This window comes from Nipponia nippon, unplaced genomic scaffold (genome assembly GCF_047370975.1).
Source record: "Nipponia nippon isolate SJK-2023a ecotype South Korea unplaced genomic scaffold, ASM4737097v1 scaffold_9, whole genome shotgun sequence".
NCBI lineage: Eukaryota > Metazoa > Chordata > Aves > Pelecaniformes > Threskiornithidae > Nipponia > Nipponia nippon.
The window spans coordinates 32,501,277-32,517,927 of NW_028262413.1; the positions used below are offsets into that span (position 1 = coordinate 32,501,277).

Sequence of the window (16,651 nt, forward strand, 5' to 3'; positions counted from 1 at the left end):
GCCCATTGTGGCAAGCAGCACTACATGTTTGCACTACAAGTACTTCTATTTATGCTTTCTCACCAATAAATCCCTGATCTAAGAACATCTTGAGGGAGCTGAGTGTTTATAACTACTCTTCTCCTCAGCATTTCCTATCCTTTAGCTGCTTTTCAGCTAGAATATAGGGCATTTTGAGTCTTGTTCTTAGGTCTTTGTAACTATCTCTTTGCATCAAGAGGAAATAAAGATGTCTTAGGCAAAGATTGTTGGTGACTGGGCATCTGCAGTTTCTAACCTGTGAAAGATGATAAAGTCCATGGTTACTTCTAAGGTCCACGAGTTGAGTTCTTACCTCTTTTCCATGGCAGTATTAAGCATTAATAGGCTTGCTGCCTAGCACAGTGGCTTTCTTCCTGGCTGCTTGTTTCTGAACAGCTTGGGTACCCTTTGCTCCCTCTTACCACAGGATATCTAGTTGGTCATTAAAAGGTTCCTAACCCTGCTCCAATGTTTTGGTCTAAATCTCCAGTTATTTAACAGTTGTCAGTAGACCTACAGCTGTGCATGGCTATTTTCGGAGGAAGTTAGGTTTTAAACAAACAGTTCAGATCTCCCAGCTCTTGATACGGGCAGGCCCATTTAGAGAATGCCTCTCTGATGGCAGACAGACTGCACCCAATATTGTGCCAAGTCACTCTCCATTTGTAAATATTAGAATGTGTTGTAGTTACTGATATAGTAAAAGAAAGAAGGTTTAAATTATACAGCTGAGAAACAACAAAGGAAAATAAATGTAAAACAGCACATGCTGTGTGTGCTGTAGGTCTACAGTCTTGCTATTAGATAGTAAAGATAAGAAACACAAGCTAAAAAGGCCACTTAGTTGAATGACTCTCATGTTTTCCTGAATGCATATTTTTGCTTCACCTAAATCTATGTAACCTTCTCCTTGTCTTTCATTCATATTCCCTGCTGTGAAGAAGGTGTTTTAAAAGGAAGGCTTAGGCAGGAAACACATGTAGACAGGTTATTTGACACACACTTTGCAATACTAGCTCTAAGGGACTAAAGATGGTGATTAGCAAAAGGCAATGGAAAAAAGTAGTGCATATGTCCACATAAAGAAAACTATTGAGGTATTTATATGTAGCACAGTAGTAAGAGCAAGGGATGTGGCCTATGTAGTTGTACGTGATCTGGCTGGTGCTCACCCAAAGCATGGAGAAGTCTTCCAGCGTGACCAAAGAGAAATATTTGGTATGGAGGAGGAAGGGGGAAGTCCTTTTTTGTTTGGCTAGAAAGTCAACTTGCCCTGCTGTGCTGTTGTGGAGTTTTCCTTAAGAGTGAGGCAGTGATACGACAGCCCAGAGTGGCTGCTGGTCCCAGGGAAGCGCCATTCCTGGAACTTGCCCTCACATGCAAAGCAGAATAAGCATAAAACAGGCATGTTCTCCCATTTCTGTAATGTGACATATCAATTGAAAAACTTTCCATCTTCTATGCATCTCTGCTGTTCTCGGGCAAGGATCTGACAGGGACAATTGACCTCCTAGCACTGGGGAAAGGCATAGGCAGGGGACATAAAACAGATGCTTTTCTGAGCACAGTTTCTGGGTGTGAACTACAAAGCACTACTGTTGTTCAGGATAGCTAAGCTGCAACTGAGCTAGCTACTATTCTTTTCCTTTGGTGTCATGTACTCTTTCTAGTACTCCTGCTTAAAGAGTAACAGATCTAGAGGTGAAGAGAAAACTTGTAAAACTACACTGTCTTTCTTCCAGGCCAGCAAGCTAACTCATGTCTCCATTTTTAATTTTTTTTTTCTCTTTGTTTTTGGTTTTTGCAATAGTGGGTTTTTTTCCCCCAGATCTTGAAATCTAACGCTTGTATAAAAGGCAATTTCCAAGGCTTAACTGTGCCACCGACCTGTGCTGGACGTGTTGCGAATCTGACATTGTCTTCCATATACTAGGCAGCAGATTTCTAACTCTTTGCAATGTTGACGCCTGCTCTCACAAAGAGGAGGAAATGAAGCAGAAAGATCCCACTGCGACAATTAGTGGCTCACAGAGAAGTATTGAAACAAATAATAAGTGGCTGAAACAATTCAAGGGAGGGAAACTCTAGCTTCCTACTCTACCACAATCTGATCTTCTTTCTCAGATTCTCTCCTTCTCTATCCCAATGGGGATTTTCACACACTTTCATTCCCACTGTTAGTGCGAGATGATTCTTTGTGACTAGCAGGCAGCAGTTCAGTCCTGCAGGGCAGACCCCTCTTCTACCCTGTTATCTGTTTGCCAGTCTTATCATTTTATGCTGTAATCTAGTCTGAATTTTCAAAGTAGCACTAATGTCTTGTTCCCAGGCTGCTGTAACCCAAAGAATTTTAATTAAACTAACTGAAATAGATTCCTATTCTTTCACTGAGGCAGCTGGCCAAAGAACTGGCTCATGGGCAGGGAAGTCTTTCAGCTTTGGAAGTAAAAATACTGACATACCTCTTGCATCTCAAACCTGAATCTTTGCAACTTGCTGAGTGAGTGGTGCTGGTGGCTATCCCTTGCCCTCACACAAGGAGACAAGATGTGGCTGGATCACCATGTGCTGAACAAGTGATCAAGTAAGTTGATTCTTGTCCTCACCCAGATCTTCCTTTGCTTGGTGAGTTGATACCTCCCTCAAATGCATTATTTTCTACTGCATCTTCTGCTAGCAAACTAAAACTTTAAACAAGCATTTCCTTTGTGAATTACTGCAGGAAAAATTACATTTAAACTCCTAGTGAATGATGTTTTCTTTCAAGAGTTTATGATGTTTTGCTCTCTATTTAGAAGAATGATGCCATTTCACAATCCCCTTCATGTCCATCTCTTAGAAAAGAGCAGCCAATAGCCTGAGTATATTGGTTTTTTTTTTCTTAGATAGCCACATTTATTATGCGAGACCATGAAAGACTTCAGATAACATTGCACTATAATGAGAAGGGGAGCCCTGCAATTGTTCAGAACAAAGTGAGCGTCAGCTGCCCTGATGCACAGATAAGGTGGGGGAAGGCCTGCTCCTCGCCCCCTCAGCAGCATGACAACTTCCGCTTGCACTGCTGGGAAAACACGGTGCACGCTGTTCTGAACAGTTCATCGGCAAGGGGAGGAGGAGATGGAGGGATGAGAGACAGGACTCCGCATTAGCCCTTGGGAGGGAGCAATCATTCCGAAAGTCAAATAGAAAACAAGAGAGAGATTAGGGAAATTAGAGTAAAGGCAGCAAAAGAGACAGGAAGGGAAAACTGTGACAAGTGTACGTTCCTTGGCTTTTCAAAAGGCCTCCTTGTGGTCGCTGCTTTAATGTTCTGAGGCTCCAGCTCTTCTGATGCTATTAGTGCCCAGCTGAACGAGCCTTTGGGACCTCCAGGGTGGAGGCTACTGCTGTTCAGCTTCCCTAAATGTAGAATCAAGTCCTCCTCCCCCCGAGGGCTGGTAGATTTAGGTAGCTAATTTTCAGACTGGCATAGGTTAAATAATCTTTCCCCAATATCAGGAGTTAGGAACTGTCTCAAGCAGAGCAATCCCACCATGTTGGCTAAACACATTAATTAATTTATTAATACCTAAGTACTTAAGTCTCTGCTCTTGAAAAGAAACTCTTGTCTCTAGTCCGCCTGGCCGCAGTTGTGCCTCCCCCAGAAGCAAACAGTAGTCATATAATTGACAGAGTAGATGAAGTAGAACATCTACTCTCTAGTAGAGATTAAAACTAAAATGCTGTAATCTGCCGGAGCTATTCTTGCCCACATGCTACCTGGCTTAGCAATTAGTCACTTATTTATGTACTTCATTAGATCGTGGCTAGGGTAGCGCAGCAGTTGCTTCCTGCTGGGTTGTCTACTGCTGCCGAACAGGCTTCTGAAGTGCAGATACACATTCACCTGATACCAGACCACAGCATAACTCAGGAGGGACTGAAGGAATTCTCTCAAGATCAAATCTGTGGTTTCCAAACCCATTTACTTACTACAAGTGAGACCTCGATCTCTTGGAGATAGCATAGCTACCCTTCTCTTAGCGTTATAATGCAGCCTTTCTTTGCCTGTGAGAAATCTTTAGCACACAGCTGTGTACAGCTGTCTTTTTACAGCCAAGATCTGCCATGGTGCCCACAAGGCGTCTGAAACTGCTTGGGAGTGCTGTGCTGTGGCAATTGCCTGATGAATATACAGGAAAAAGTAAGTTTTCTGCAGTAGATCTTTTGCTTAGAGCCTGTTGCTATACATGGGCTTGGGAACGGAGTAGGTTTTTTGGTGCAATGAATAGCACAGTCAGCACATCATCTTTTACTGGTTCGGCCGGGTTCAAGTGTAATCGAGCCCAAAATGTTGCCAAGAAAAAACAACCTGTTTTGCTGTGCTTTAAAGCAAATGGGTTCACCTGGTTGGGTCAGTTCCAGCACAAGAATAATAGTTCTGGGGTTTTTTTAAAGCATAAAACTAAATGTTTCAATGAACTGTTGCCAGCGACTATCTGGTTCTAAGGTTTAGAGCTCATGCTGGACACTTTATTGCACTGTTCAATAAAAATGCCCTTAGGGATCTTAGGTCCAGTACACTTAATATAAAGCAGGAACAGAGAGAGAAATCCAATTTTTTCCTCAGATGCTGACTCAAAAGTTATCAAGAAAAAATCCTCCTCATATATGCTTGTCTGTGGTTTGCTTTTCACAGTGCCAGTGTATCACTGTTACTGGCTTGGTTTCAAATCTCAGACTTCTGGGCAAATACTGGCAGGAATCACACATTATCTTCTAGTCGTGAGTATTTTTGCTAGAAGCAGATGGTCTTTCATCCAGCCAGTGAGTAGGAAGATGGCAGTTGTCTTTCTCTTGTTTTCTTGTAGCATCTGAGGGCAGCAGTATGGGGTGCGTTAGTGCCCTCATCGCTGTAGGGACCAAAAAATTATAGGGTATAATATACTGTATTCTATATACTATAAACGTGCAGAATGGCTGTGTGAGTGGAGGCCGTCCTCCACCGCCCAGGGAAGCCCCGGGGCCTGTGCAGCCCCGGCAGTCAGCCCCTGTCCCGGGCGCTCGCTGCAGAGGCGTTGCTCTGCGCCTGGGGGTGGCCGGTGGCTTCTTCTTCCCTGCCATCTTCCACGTGCCGTTATTACCGTGTGTGGACGGACACGGGTGGGCGCGGGGAAGGGGGCGCAGGTGCTACCGCGCCCCACGGGCGCGGTAGCACCTGCGCCCCCTTCCCCGCGTCAGGCTGGTCGGCCTGGCCGAGCCGGGGGACAGCGGGGCTGGGCGTCGCCGTGCCGGCCCGGGGGAGGGAGGCCGGGCGGGAGGGCCGGGGCGGCTGCGCGCCTCAGGCGGGCGCGCCCGGCGGCTCCGCGGGGCGGCGCGGCCGCCAGGTGGCAGCAGGCGCGGGCAGCGCGCCGCCGTTCCCCTTGCGCGGGAGGCAGGCGGGAGCGAGGGAGAGGCTGTCCCTCAGCCCCGGAGCCGCCGGGAACCTGCCTCGGGTCCTGCGGGGCGCCCTGCAGCCGCGCTCCGGCATTCCCGGCGGAGGGGGCGCCGCCTCCCATGCGCCGGAGGCCGTGTGGGTGCCAGCCCTCTCGCCCCCGCCGCACGGAGAGCGCCTCGTCGTGGGGCGACCGGACGGGACGTGCGCCGCGAGGGACGCCGGCGCGGAGCGGCGCGGTGAGGCAAGGCCCGGCCGCCCCCGCGGCGGCAGCGCCCTGAGGAGGGAGCCCCGCGCCAGGTGGGCGGCGAGCGGGCGGGCGGGCTCGGCGCCTTCTTCGGGGGGAGCGGGCGTCCGGGCGGCGGTGCCGGTGCGGCTGGGGTGTGCGGGCAGTGCCCCGGGGCGGCTGGGGCTCGGGGCGGCTCGGAGACCGGCCGCTGGGGATGGCCGGAGCCGCGAGGCCGCGGTGAGGGCTGCTCCAGTCTGGGTTTGCGTTCGGAGCCGCGGCCCGGGGAGCTTTCGCTCTCTCCCGGCTGTGAGAGAGCTTTCTGCTCTGCGCTGCGAGATTCCTGCGCCTGGTGTTTTTGCCTGGTTTTAGCTGTGTACGTAGCCATTTCCAAGCTGCTTTCCTTGCACGCTCGGTTTCCAGGGGCTGCATCCAGAGGGTGTGTAAGGATCTGCTTCGTTTTGCCTCGGTGTCCCACCAGAAGCAGTAACTGCACGTAGTCTGAGCTGAATCCAGCAGTTCGTATGAGAGAGTAAAAGACGTGAATAACTTTCCTCACGAAGAATGTGTGTCGCAATTGTTCTTGTTTTGGGCCAGATCTTTTGATCTGTCTAAGCACAGTGTGCAAAGCATGAACTGCGTTTGGAGTTTCTCTTCGCGCTTTCCTGCTTCTGGCTTTGTACGCTCTCTCCTGTGCTCAGATTCTAGCAACACCTGAGCGGTTCGTGCTCATTTCTCAGGCTACAGTGGTACGTCCCGTAGCAGAGGGGAAGCTCAGAATACCTCTTCTCCTCCAGCTGTAGCTTTACATTTTTTCAACTGTCAGTGTGTCTACACTTGTGTGTTTAATAGCCCTTGACACACTTGCCATTAATTCGTCCAAATGTTTTTTTTCTTGCTAGAAGCATGAACAGTTTAGAAAACCTGGCAGCACTGAGTTCCACAGGTTAATATATTGTGTGGAAAAACTACTTCCTTTTGCTTCTTTTAAATCTGCTGCCTGATACTCTTCAGTCTTTATAAAATGAATTATACTTGTTCTCTGCTCGCTATCTTTGTGTTATTTCAGGGTTGTATACTTTTGTTATCGGTCTCTTCAGCTATCTCTTATTTCAAGGTAAAGAATTTTTAGCTTTTTAGTCACTTATTGTATGGGAGTTCTTCCATATCTCTTGCCAGTGTCATTACCTTTTTCTGTATGTTTTCATTCTTTTATACATTTTAATCACGGGATCAGCAAAGCTAAGCATTGTATTCAAGATTTCAGTACAACATGGGTTACGTAGTGGCATGATGATGTCTGCTAGCAGAGATGACAGATTTAAGTCGGTGCATCAACGATGTGAGTAGCCAACAAAAGTAATAGAAATATTTGTAACTCACTGTGTGGTCATCTGTTGATGAATCAGTGTGGTTTATTTTTTTAATCAGAAACCACTATCTAAGTAACTAGTCGTTAGTAGCTCAATACAAGGGTATAATGCCATGGATTTTCATCCATGAAAATCATTTAGTTGCCTGATGGGCTCTTAATTTTTTGTCAGTCTGCTGTGCATGTTTCTTCTGTCTTCTGTGGCATGAGGAAGAACTGAAAATAGCCCAAATTTGTCCAAGTTTAGTGCTGTTTGTGGAACTGCAAATGCACTCTTGCCAACTTGATCTATCAAGCTGTAGTTTACAAACTTGGCCTTCTTTCTGGTGTAAAATTAGTAGTAATCTACTGGTTGATGTAATTTCCACCCATTCAGTATCACCAGGGGTTTAAATGAAACCTGATACAGCTGAAATTCATTAGACAGCTGTAATTCTTGATGCTTTCTTTTCCATCACCTCTCTCCCAGGGAATCTAGCGGGACAATGGAGTTAAGCAGACTAGGAGGAGAGACTGCTTTTCAAGGAGTAAAGTGCTACAAAATGAGAATTTTTAGCAAAGTTAGAAATAAGAGGTCAGCTGGTTATAGAGGCCTTCAAAGTGAGTGTAGGTAGGAAACATGGATTATTTGTCATAATTGTGCCCTGAACATAGCTTGTCAGGTTTTATTTAGGAGCTGGGCTAATCCCAGGCCTTGCTGATGATGACTCTAATCTGAAACAGCTCCATTGGAATTGAAAGAGCAACTTCTGATTCCCGACTCTAACTCTCAGAAGGACTTGGAGGTGTTGCATGGTGCAAGATTTCTGTCTTTTCGCACCTCATACAACAGGTTCATTCAGAGCTCCAGCCAATTTAATTGCAGAAAATTAATTAGGTTGCTGATAGGCAGTGGTGAGTTTTATGATTGCAGTATAAAACCTTTGCTTTTGCTGTAGAACAAGCTGAAAAACTGTGCTAGGCAAACATGCATTAAACGAAGCCTAAAAGAAAAACAAAAATGAACAGAATCATCCTGAAGACTTAGACTGGCCTGAGTGTGTGGTTCCGTGCAGACAATGACAGCAGAAAAGCTGATTTTCCATATAGTAGTCTCAATCTCTGTAATGTGACATCAAATGTGTGGTATTCAGACCATTCACAATGGCAGTTGTACTGAAAATGGAGGTGAAGAAGCGCTGGTCAGACACTTAGTAGTGATACTTTGTTTGGATTTTTTTACTTTAAAACTCAGGTTTATCATCTACAGTTAAGTGCAGTCAGTGTAGAGACTTCCATGGGCTTTGAGTTGTTCTGTTAGAGAAAACTAAGGTTTGACGGTTAAGTACTAAAAAACCCAAGGAACTCCAAAGTCAACCATGCATAAGCAATTTTAACTGTGTCCTCCGTAGTGTTGTATTATCATAACAGGCTTCAGTTTTAGAAGTAGGAAAAAAGTAAGAGCAGAGAACTTACTGTACCAGACCAACTTCTTAAACAGTTTGGACCTTGATAGTATCACTTCTACCACTGTAGACAGGCAAAGCATTCTGTAGCTTTTAATTGTGAAATGCTTCCGATGGTCATAGTCCTAGCTGGAGAACATATTCTGTGAAAAGTCTGTTCCCATAAGTAGGCACATATACAGTTCAGTTATTAGTTCTTTTGTTTTCAGAAAGGAGCTTAACCTGATATAAATGCAGTTTCGAGGATGAATCAGGTAATTGTAAAGCTAATTCAGTTATGAATATTTGTGGTTTAAATACGTGATCAATCACCATGATTACATTGCTAATCTATAGTAGGTTAAGTAAGAGTGGATTATTGTGTGTTTTGCATTTAAATAACTTCTCTTGCATTCAGGATGGTACATTACACTAGAAAAATCTGTTTACATATATTAGATTTTTTAGGGAGAATGCATGGTCTAGTACTTCATTTAGGTTAATAGGGAGATGTTAAGCAGATAGAACTAAAAAAGACTGATTAACAGAATGATCTGATGGGCACTGAATTTGGCCTCATATCTGACTCTGTATAAAGGGAGCCTAGCTGAAACTGTGTGCTTCAGTGTTGCCTTATTATTTTTTTGTTTTGCTTTGTTCTTTGTGTTAGTTGAAAATAACAGATACAAATTCTGTAATTTAAAACAACTCAGTTATCTCCTCCTGGAATGTTCTGTCCCACCCATTTTCCTCCTGGGGACTTGTGAGTGTCATGTCACACATCAAATTTGTGTAGCCTCTCCCTGCAGGGTTATGGCATTCCCAGAGATGGGTCAGTGTTCATAATTTTGCTTGCTGTTAAACAATCACCACTTGTCAACACCATCTACAGGCATCCGTTACGTATTTTTTTTAAATGGTAGTACCAAGCGTTAAACGTGGGGCTTCTTGGCAGGAACTGCTCTTGCATTAGGTAATATTCCAATGTTGATATGATCTCAATATGATCCTTGTGAGAGAAAGTAGCCTTATCTGTTGGTTAGGTGATATATGTGCGAGTTGCTGGAATGTGGGCTTCTGTTTTCAGCACTACCATTGACCTGCTGTGTGTTGCTGATCAAGTCTTATTGGCATCTTGCTCCATTTCCTTTATCTCTGAACAAGGTATGATAATTACAGGATATTGGCCAACTATTAAATTTCTTGAAGATAATTTGCATGCAAAGTGCTTTATGCTTTAAGAAAAAGGCACTGGAATAAAAATATCTATTGTATATGAACAAAAACAAATTATGTAGTATGTGCCTCATAGGTTTATCACTGTGTTTCTTCAAATCGCACCTTAAGGACTTGCTTGTTGGCTATTTCACATCAGTCCTGTGCTGCTGCTACTTGGCATCCCACTTCAGTATTTATTTTGGTCCTGGTTTTGGAATTTCCCTTCGCAGGAAGATTCCATGCTCCTTATATGGAAAAATTTATTTAAAAAAATGACCTTTTTTTCCATCGGTTCTGTAGATTCTTTTCTCAGTGAGTGCAAGAGCCACTATCTCTTTTCTTTAATGCTCTGATCTCAGGGCCAATAAAGTCAAGGAAAAGGTTATCACTGACTTCAGTGGCTTTCAGATCAAGGCATTCCCATGTGATGTGCTCTTGTCATTGGAAAGAATGACTGCTGGTTTCAGCCATGAAATCTTAGTGGCATTTTAAGCCATCATTTCAGTATTTCTTTAAAGCCTATCTGTTGATATGCTTGCATTCACATGTAAGGAACTACTTCTGTGTATCGCCTGGTTTTACAAGCAGGCAGCGCGCTTTATTTCTCCAATGGGACTAGCGCTGTGTCTGAGCTGTGGTAAAAGCTCATTCTCTGCTGGTAGAATGACTTGACAGAACACATAAATGCAACTGTTCTCAGGCATTGGCTCATATTCCTCGTTTGCATTAATCAGTTGGTGTTAAACATGAAAATTTTCAAGTGTTGATATGACTGCAGTCTTGGAGTTCAGCCCTGCCTAAAGCGTGGAGCCCTACTTTCCTCAAACATTTTTCCATATCATCACTTCAACACAACTGTCTGTGAAACAGAAATCAAAATGAAATCCTGTTTCAACAGGAGCAGGGAATGCCCTACAACATAAGAATTGTGAATTTTGACGAACACAGAATCAAATCGACAAGTTATAATGTATTTATAAAAGGAGCGGGGAGGGAGGCTTTAACAGCACAGATACATTCAATATCTTCATCTGATTTGTGGAAAGAAATGGCTAAGCTTCAGAGATCTGGAAATAAATTTTACTGATCAGGTGGTGACATTTAGCAGAGTCACAGAAGCTACATTTGTGGTCCAAAGGCAGTTTGTTAGTGTGCAGTACTACCTCATGGAGCATTTAGGAATCAGGAGGTAGGTCTGCCCCAGAATCATTAGATTGGCTTACAAATCCTGAAATGCTAAAATGGATATATCTGACTTCATGTTTTTGGAGCCCTTAGAGTTTGCAGTCTTTTCTTTGACAGTGCAAGAGCTAGTAACTTGTCCTTTTAATGGGAGTTACGCTTGTCGTACAGTCGGTACCTGGAACTGGGGCCTTTGGGAGACTCTCTGGGTACCAAAAAAATTAAGTTTAAATTAAAGGACTTGGTAGATAAAATTCAACCCTTTGCAGAGGATCCACTTGTTCATAACTATGATCCTGTATTCCCATTCCTGTAAGACTGCTATAAACTCACAGGTTATATGTAGCTATATGTGATTAAGTGTAGAGAGAAATACAGTTCTTCAGAAAGCTACCTTTTTTTACTGCATTTTTGTTGACTTCACTTTGCTTACTTAATTGTGCTTTTTTCCTAAACCCAAACTTCTTAAAATATTACAATAAATAAGAGAAGAATACGCCCTTTTTGTTAAATTCGAGGGATAACTGTTGTGACAACAGCAGTTTCAACTTCTGAACTTTCTTTATCTGTGTCTGAGGGTTGTATCGGCCTCTTCTTGTATAGGAATGAAGTTTAGCGGAGGAACCTGGTAGTGAGCAGAATCTTTCCAAATTCGTCTCTGTCAGTGTGGAAGCTGACGTGACACCTTGGACCTTGCTTGCACAAGAGGTGGGACAAGGTCTGACCTTTGTGACTGCATGGCCTAGTGAGATAAAAGAACAGGAGGAGAAGGCTGCCCAAAGTTAAATGGTTCTTGTGAGCCTAAGGATACTGTCCATAACGATGTGTAGTGCGGTTTCCTGCTCGTTGCCTTCTATGTGAGTCATGATACCCGAGTTGGAATGTGTTTTCTCTGCTCTTGCTTTGGGAAGAGGATGGATAAGGAAGCGCTTTTCAAAACCCCTTCTTCATGAAAACTGCTTCTCGGTGAAAAACATTTGTTGTGCCTGGCCTTGCTGGATCAGCACTTGGATATGTGTGAGCATGGAATACTACTCCCCCGGGAGAAAAACGTCACTTAGATACTCTAATATCCCATGACTAAAATCTGTAATCCTGAATCAAGCGGATTCCCCTGATACTCCATTTGGATTAGCTGTAGAGAAGCGCATGGAAGTAAAAACCTATCTCTAAATGGCAAATTCAGCGAAACTGTTGACAATAATCTGAGAGTAAATGTTGACTTGGAAAGTTTTCAGATGTTCCGGATTTTTTTCCATGGTAAAGGTGATTGCTGTAGTCCTGGCTTGGTAACAGCAGGCTGCTATTAGTTGGTTATATATTATACTTGTATTTTTGTTTGGTTATTTTTATCTAAAGCATGTAGTTTCTACGAAAGTAAAAAGAAGAAATGATTTTGCTTATCAGATTGGCAAAGAGAAGCAAAAGCCTGTCCAATCCCACCCTGCATAATTACAATAAAATGACATCCCATGACACAAGCTGCCCAAAAGGGTGATAAATTATATGGAATGGATGCAATTACTTAATCTGGCAGCAATGAAAGCTCTGTCTCATTTTCCTGTGCTTCCATGGGGCTACGTTCACTGGGGAAGTGAGCATGGAACAGCGGGCAAACCTCCTTGCAGATCTTCAGGGCCTGTATGTGGAATTTAAGCGCTTAACTAGAACAGCATAAGAATAAGGATTTAAAAGAATAGAGTGTGTTAACCATTAACTATTAGTATTGTTCAGCTTTGATGGCCCAGGAAGTACTGTTCATGTGTTGAAACGTGGGGTTAAGACAGGATGTCAGTTCTGATTTTTTTGTAGTGATAAGCAGCCATTAAAAATGTAATTTCCTATATTCCTTTACTTCTTCAGGCATTGCTTGTACTTGTTAATACATATTGCACATCAAAAAGACTGTGTCTCTCTTTCTGTCTTTTTTTTTTTTTTTTCCCCTCACAGTTCAGGGGTTTGCTCACATTGGCATTAAGGAGTTTGGAGTACTTTTGTTGCTTCTCATAGGAATGTTTACAATTTTGCAGGATCAGGTTTAGATTTATTACTTAGGCACTGACAATGCTGCTGTGGTTAATCAGTTGTCATAAAGCTGTCCCTTCTGCCTGTATTTGCTGGCCAAATTCATCACACCTGGGCTGAATGCAGAGTGACAGTTTGTGAGCATGTTTAAAATTTAAATAATAATAATTAATAATTATTTTAAACAAGAAAAAAAATCCCAATACAGTTTTGAATTATGAGGGCATGAAAGGACTAAAATGTCTTTGCTGCTTTCATACTGTTAGAACTGGACAGAAACGGATCTGCCTTCTTTTGAACCATGCTGCTTGTGATTAAATTGTGATCGTTTCTACTGCTTTGAAATGGAAGAGGGGGAGAAACTGTTTCCAAATGTATCTTGCTGGTAATTGAGGGTTCAGAAAAGTAGGGTTTGCTTGTTACTGCTTTTTGTTTTGCCGTTTTCCTAAAGTTATGTTAGGAGGACTTTTCAAAACTCTGGGCTTTTCAAAATTCCTGTTTACTCAGACCATACAGATTTTATGCTTAACCAGGAAACACAGTATCAAGCAGTGCCCAAAGAGCAATTACATTCGAGTTGCATTCCTTTCAGCAAGTCTTCACCTATCTCCAACAGTGAGTACTCAAGTAGAAGATTGCAAGTCGCTGTATAAAACCCTGCTTTTCTGACCTTAAGCAGTATGCACAACAGCAGTAGACTCCTATTTAGAAAACAAAAAACATACAAAACTTTGTCACGTTTTTTTGAAGATCGCTGATATTGCATGCTCTGCCTGTGGCACAGGAACTATTTAAAGCAGCAACTGAAGTCCACAGTGTTGGAGGAGCTACTCGGTTTTCTTTGTCAGCACTTTGTAATTGGCTCTTTTTGTCTCTCATTCCCATTTTAAGTCCCCATTTTTCAGGTTGTAGAGACATGGATATTTTGCCTGAAGCATTAAGTGATGTCAGGTGAAGGTCAGTGCACTATAATAACCTGCCCTCAAGCACAAATAAGTTCAGGCTCTACTGCCAAGAGATGACCTTTGATTTCTTTTTACCTGACGCAATAAGGGCCCTAGTCAGAATTCTTCACTCTCACTTTACTCGGAGTACTTGAATAGGTTTGCTTGCGCAAGAATGGTTACAAAAGTTCCCTAAGCATGGTGTGATGATGGCAGAGGTTTCTCATTGTAGATAAGTTCGATTAAACTGAATTAGATTCAGCATTTATTATGGTCAGAAAAGAGAAGTGAAAGGTGAGAGTGGATTTTATTATGACTTGCATGGCTGCCAACTCTGAAACTACTGCTACTAAGTGCTGTTTCTAAGCTACATCTGATCAACAGAGATAGTAAGCAAAGGTGTTTATGCGTTAAAACATTTGTTACATATAAGCAGAAGATAATACTTTAATCTGAAGTCATCATTGATTTTAGCCAGGCTGTGTATGCTGTCAGTGGGTAGACCTGTATTGTGGTAGTCACGCTTTCCTGCTCTTGGTATCCTGCTAATCCAGGTATGCTGTTGAGCTGTGAGGTGCAGGGTCCCTCAAAACGAAGTGTTATAATTTTGCCCAAACTGCTGTGTTGCAAGGTGGGATTGCAAATAGGCTCGTTTATCCTGAATAAAGTAGTGTGTAGCTAAATGGGGAGGCAGGATACAGTCACCTTTCTACTATGCTGTGACTAACTGTACTGCTGGTTTCCGCTGTTTTGTTAAAAAGGGGATTTCCATTAACCTGCCTTTCTTTGCAAGTCCATGCAGGGGTTGTAGAAAAGTATGATATTTTGGTATTTCTTACTGTTTTTTCTCTTCAACCCTTCTGGCTTTTGCAGATATGAGAGTAGGTACTCATATGCATCATCTCCAGTGAATGACTTTGCAAGTAACAAAGTCAATTCGGTTCTTTCGAAGTCAAATTATACAGTGAGGTCTTAGACTTACTGTCAGACAAACTTCTCTTGAAAGCAGTAGCAGATTTACTTATAGGCTCAGAAAAACTCAAGACTAGAACCTGGAAAGGGTGACTGGAAGTCAAAAAGGAATACAGTCTTCCCGACTCATTAGTTTAGTTTTTTGCATAATGATATTCGCAAGGGTGACAAGGGTTGTTGGTGATTCTGTGAGGTTAGTATCTTTTATCTGTCAACCATAAACTAATTCTTCACAGGCCACGGGACGGTATCTGCCAAACTATATATTTCCTAATAGGGAGATTTTAATCTGCAGCGAGTGAAATGTTTCAACTTTGCTGCTCAGTGATTGATAGCCCGAGATTCCTTGAATGTATGATTATCTTTGTGTTTTTGTGTCAAGGACTGATATCTCCTGTAGGAGTGTAACACTTTATGCAGTTTACATTAAATGGACTGAAATACTAACTGTCATCTAGACCACCAGAGCACATGAGGCATAGCAGCAAGACAAGATTTGTAGGATGTCTAAAATCCCTTTCAAACTGACAGGATAAGAATAAACAGCTCTCGCTCTCCACCCTTAAAGGATGTTGCAGTTCAGTTTTAAAATGCAGGAGGCTGAAGGGTTCACCACATGGATGTATGATTGACACAAGCATTAGGATATTTCTGGAAGTCTGAACCGAATAAGGACTTTGGGAAAATTATATTCAGTGTCTTCAGTCTCAAGGGGTAGAATTGAGAACATAAATTGTTTCTGGGTTTCTGAAAATATGAATTTTACATTTCTTCTGCTGTCACTAATCATACAGAATCTTCGTTTCTCTTTCTAACAAAGACACAATGATACTGTTGTTTGTCATCCTTACTAATTTAAAGCTGGCTAACTTAGCATTTTCCTTTTTATCCCTATTAACATCTTCTTCCCATAAGAAGAGATGCACCTCTGCAAATGTACCCCTTTAAATGGTGAACACTTAACAGCACAACTGGCATCTGATGCTACTATCTTGGTTGCCTGTCCAGTTTTGTAGCTGTGAACATTTTGTAAGATTCTGTATATACCAAGCCCAGAGGATAAGGATATTCAGTGTCTATGTTGTTGTGCTGGAGCCCTCATCTAAATTTTATTGTAGATGAAAGCTAAATAGAACTCTCTGAAACAGTTCTTCAGTGTGTTCTCTGAGTTATATCTGTATTTATTTGCATGTATAATGTAATATTTGCAAAAGATATACAAGATGACTTATTGTCATTCTTCCAGTTGGCTGTCAGAGATCCATTGGTAGCTTACGGTTTCATGTTGGGTTTAAATTCCCTGGTATTCTGTTTCAAAATTATGAAAGAAATACTTAATTTCACAGTGCTCTTGTAAGACCTCTCATTAGACCTATTATTCATCATTATGTAGGAACATAAAAGAAAACAATAAATCTTCACATTCCGTGGTTGCATTTCCATACCAGTATGTGGGGAGCTTCACATCAGAGAGGATTTTAATGAGAAATAAATTAGAATCTCATCATTCTTATAGTATTATTTAACAACAAAGTAATTTAAACAGTCTTTTATAACTAGCTCACTTCAAGATGTTTCAGGAGCCTAGACTCTGAAATCCACAATGCAAGATGCATAAGCTGCATGGTGAGCTGTGTTTCTGTCCGTGATCTAGCAGTTGTTATCTGTACTGCCTCTTAAAGATAAAGCACCCAAGTCTTGCTATTAGGTATATGAAATTTCCTTCAGAACAGACCTGAGCAGTTGATTTGTTACATTTTATTTGGCAAACGCATGTTTAGGATTTATCTGAATGCCATAATATCACAGTACTATTTGTTTTGGACATGCCACTTATTTTTCAGTGGTCCC

General features: G+C 42.4%; 1 protein-coding gene across 1 annotated transcript in view; it reads left to right on the top strand.

Moving 5' to 3' along the window:
• Positions 1 to 5,420: 5,420 nt before the first annotated feature.
• Positions 5,421 to 16,651, top strand: part of THSD4 (thrombospondin type 1 domain containing 4) — a 336,017-nt gene continuing 324,786 nt past the window's right edge. The window contains exon 1 of the mRNA XM_087744677.1: positions 5,421 to 5,737. The gene's annotated coding sequence lies outside the window, so the exon portion shown is untranslated. The remainder of the gene's footprint in view (positions 5,738 to 16,651) is intronic.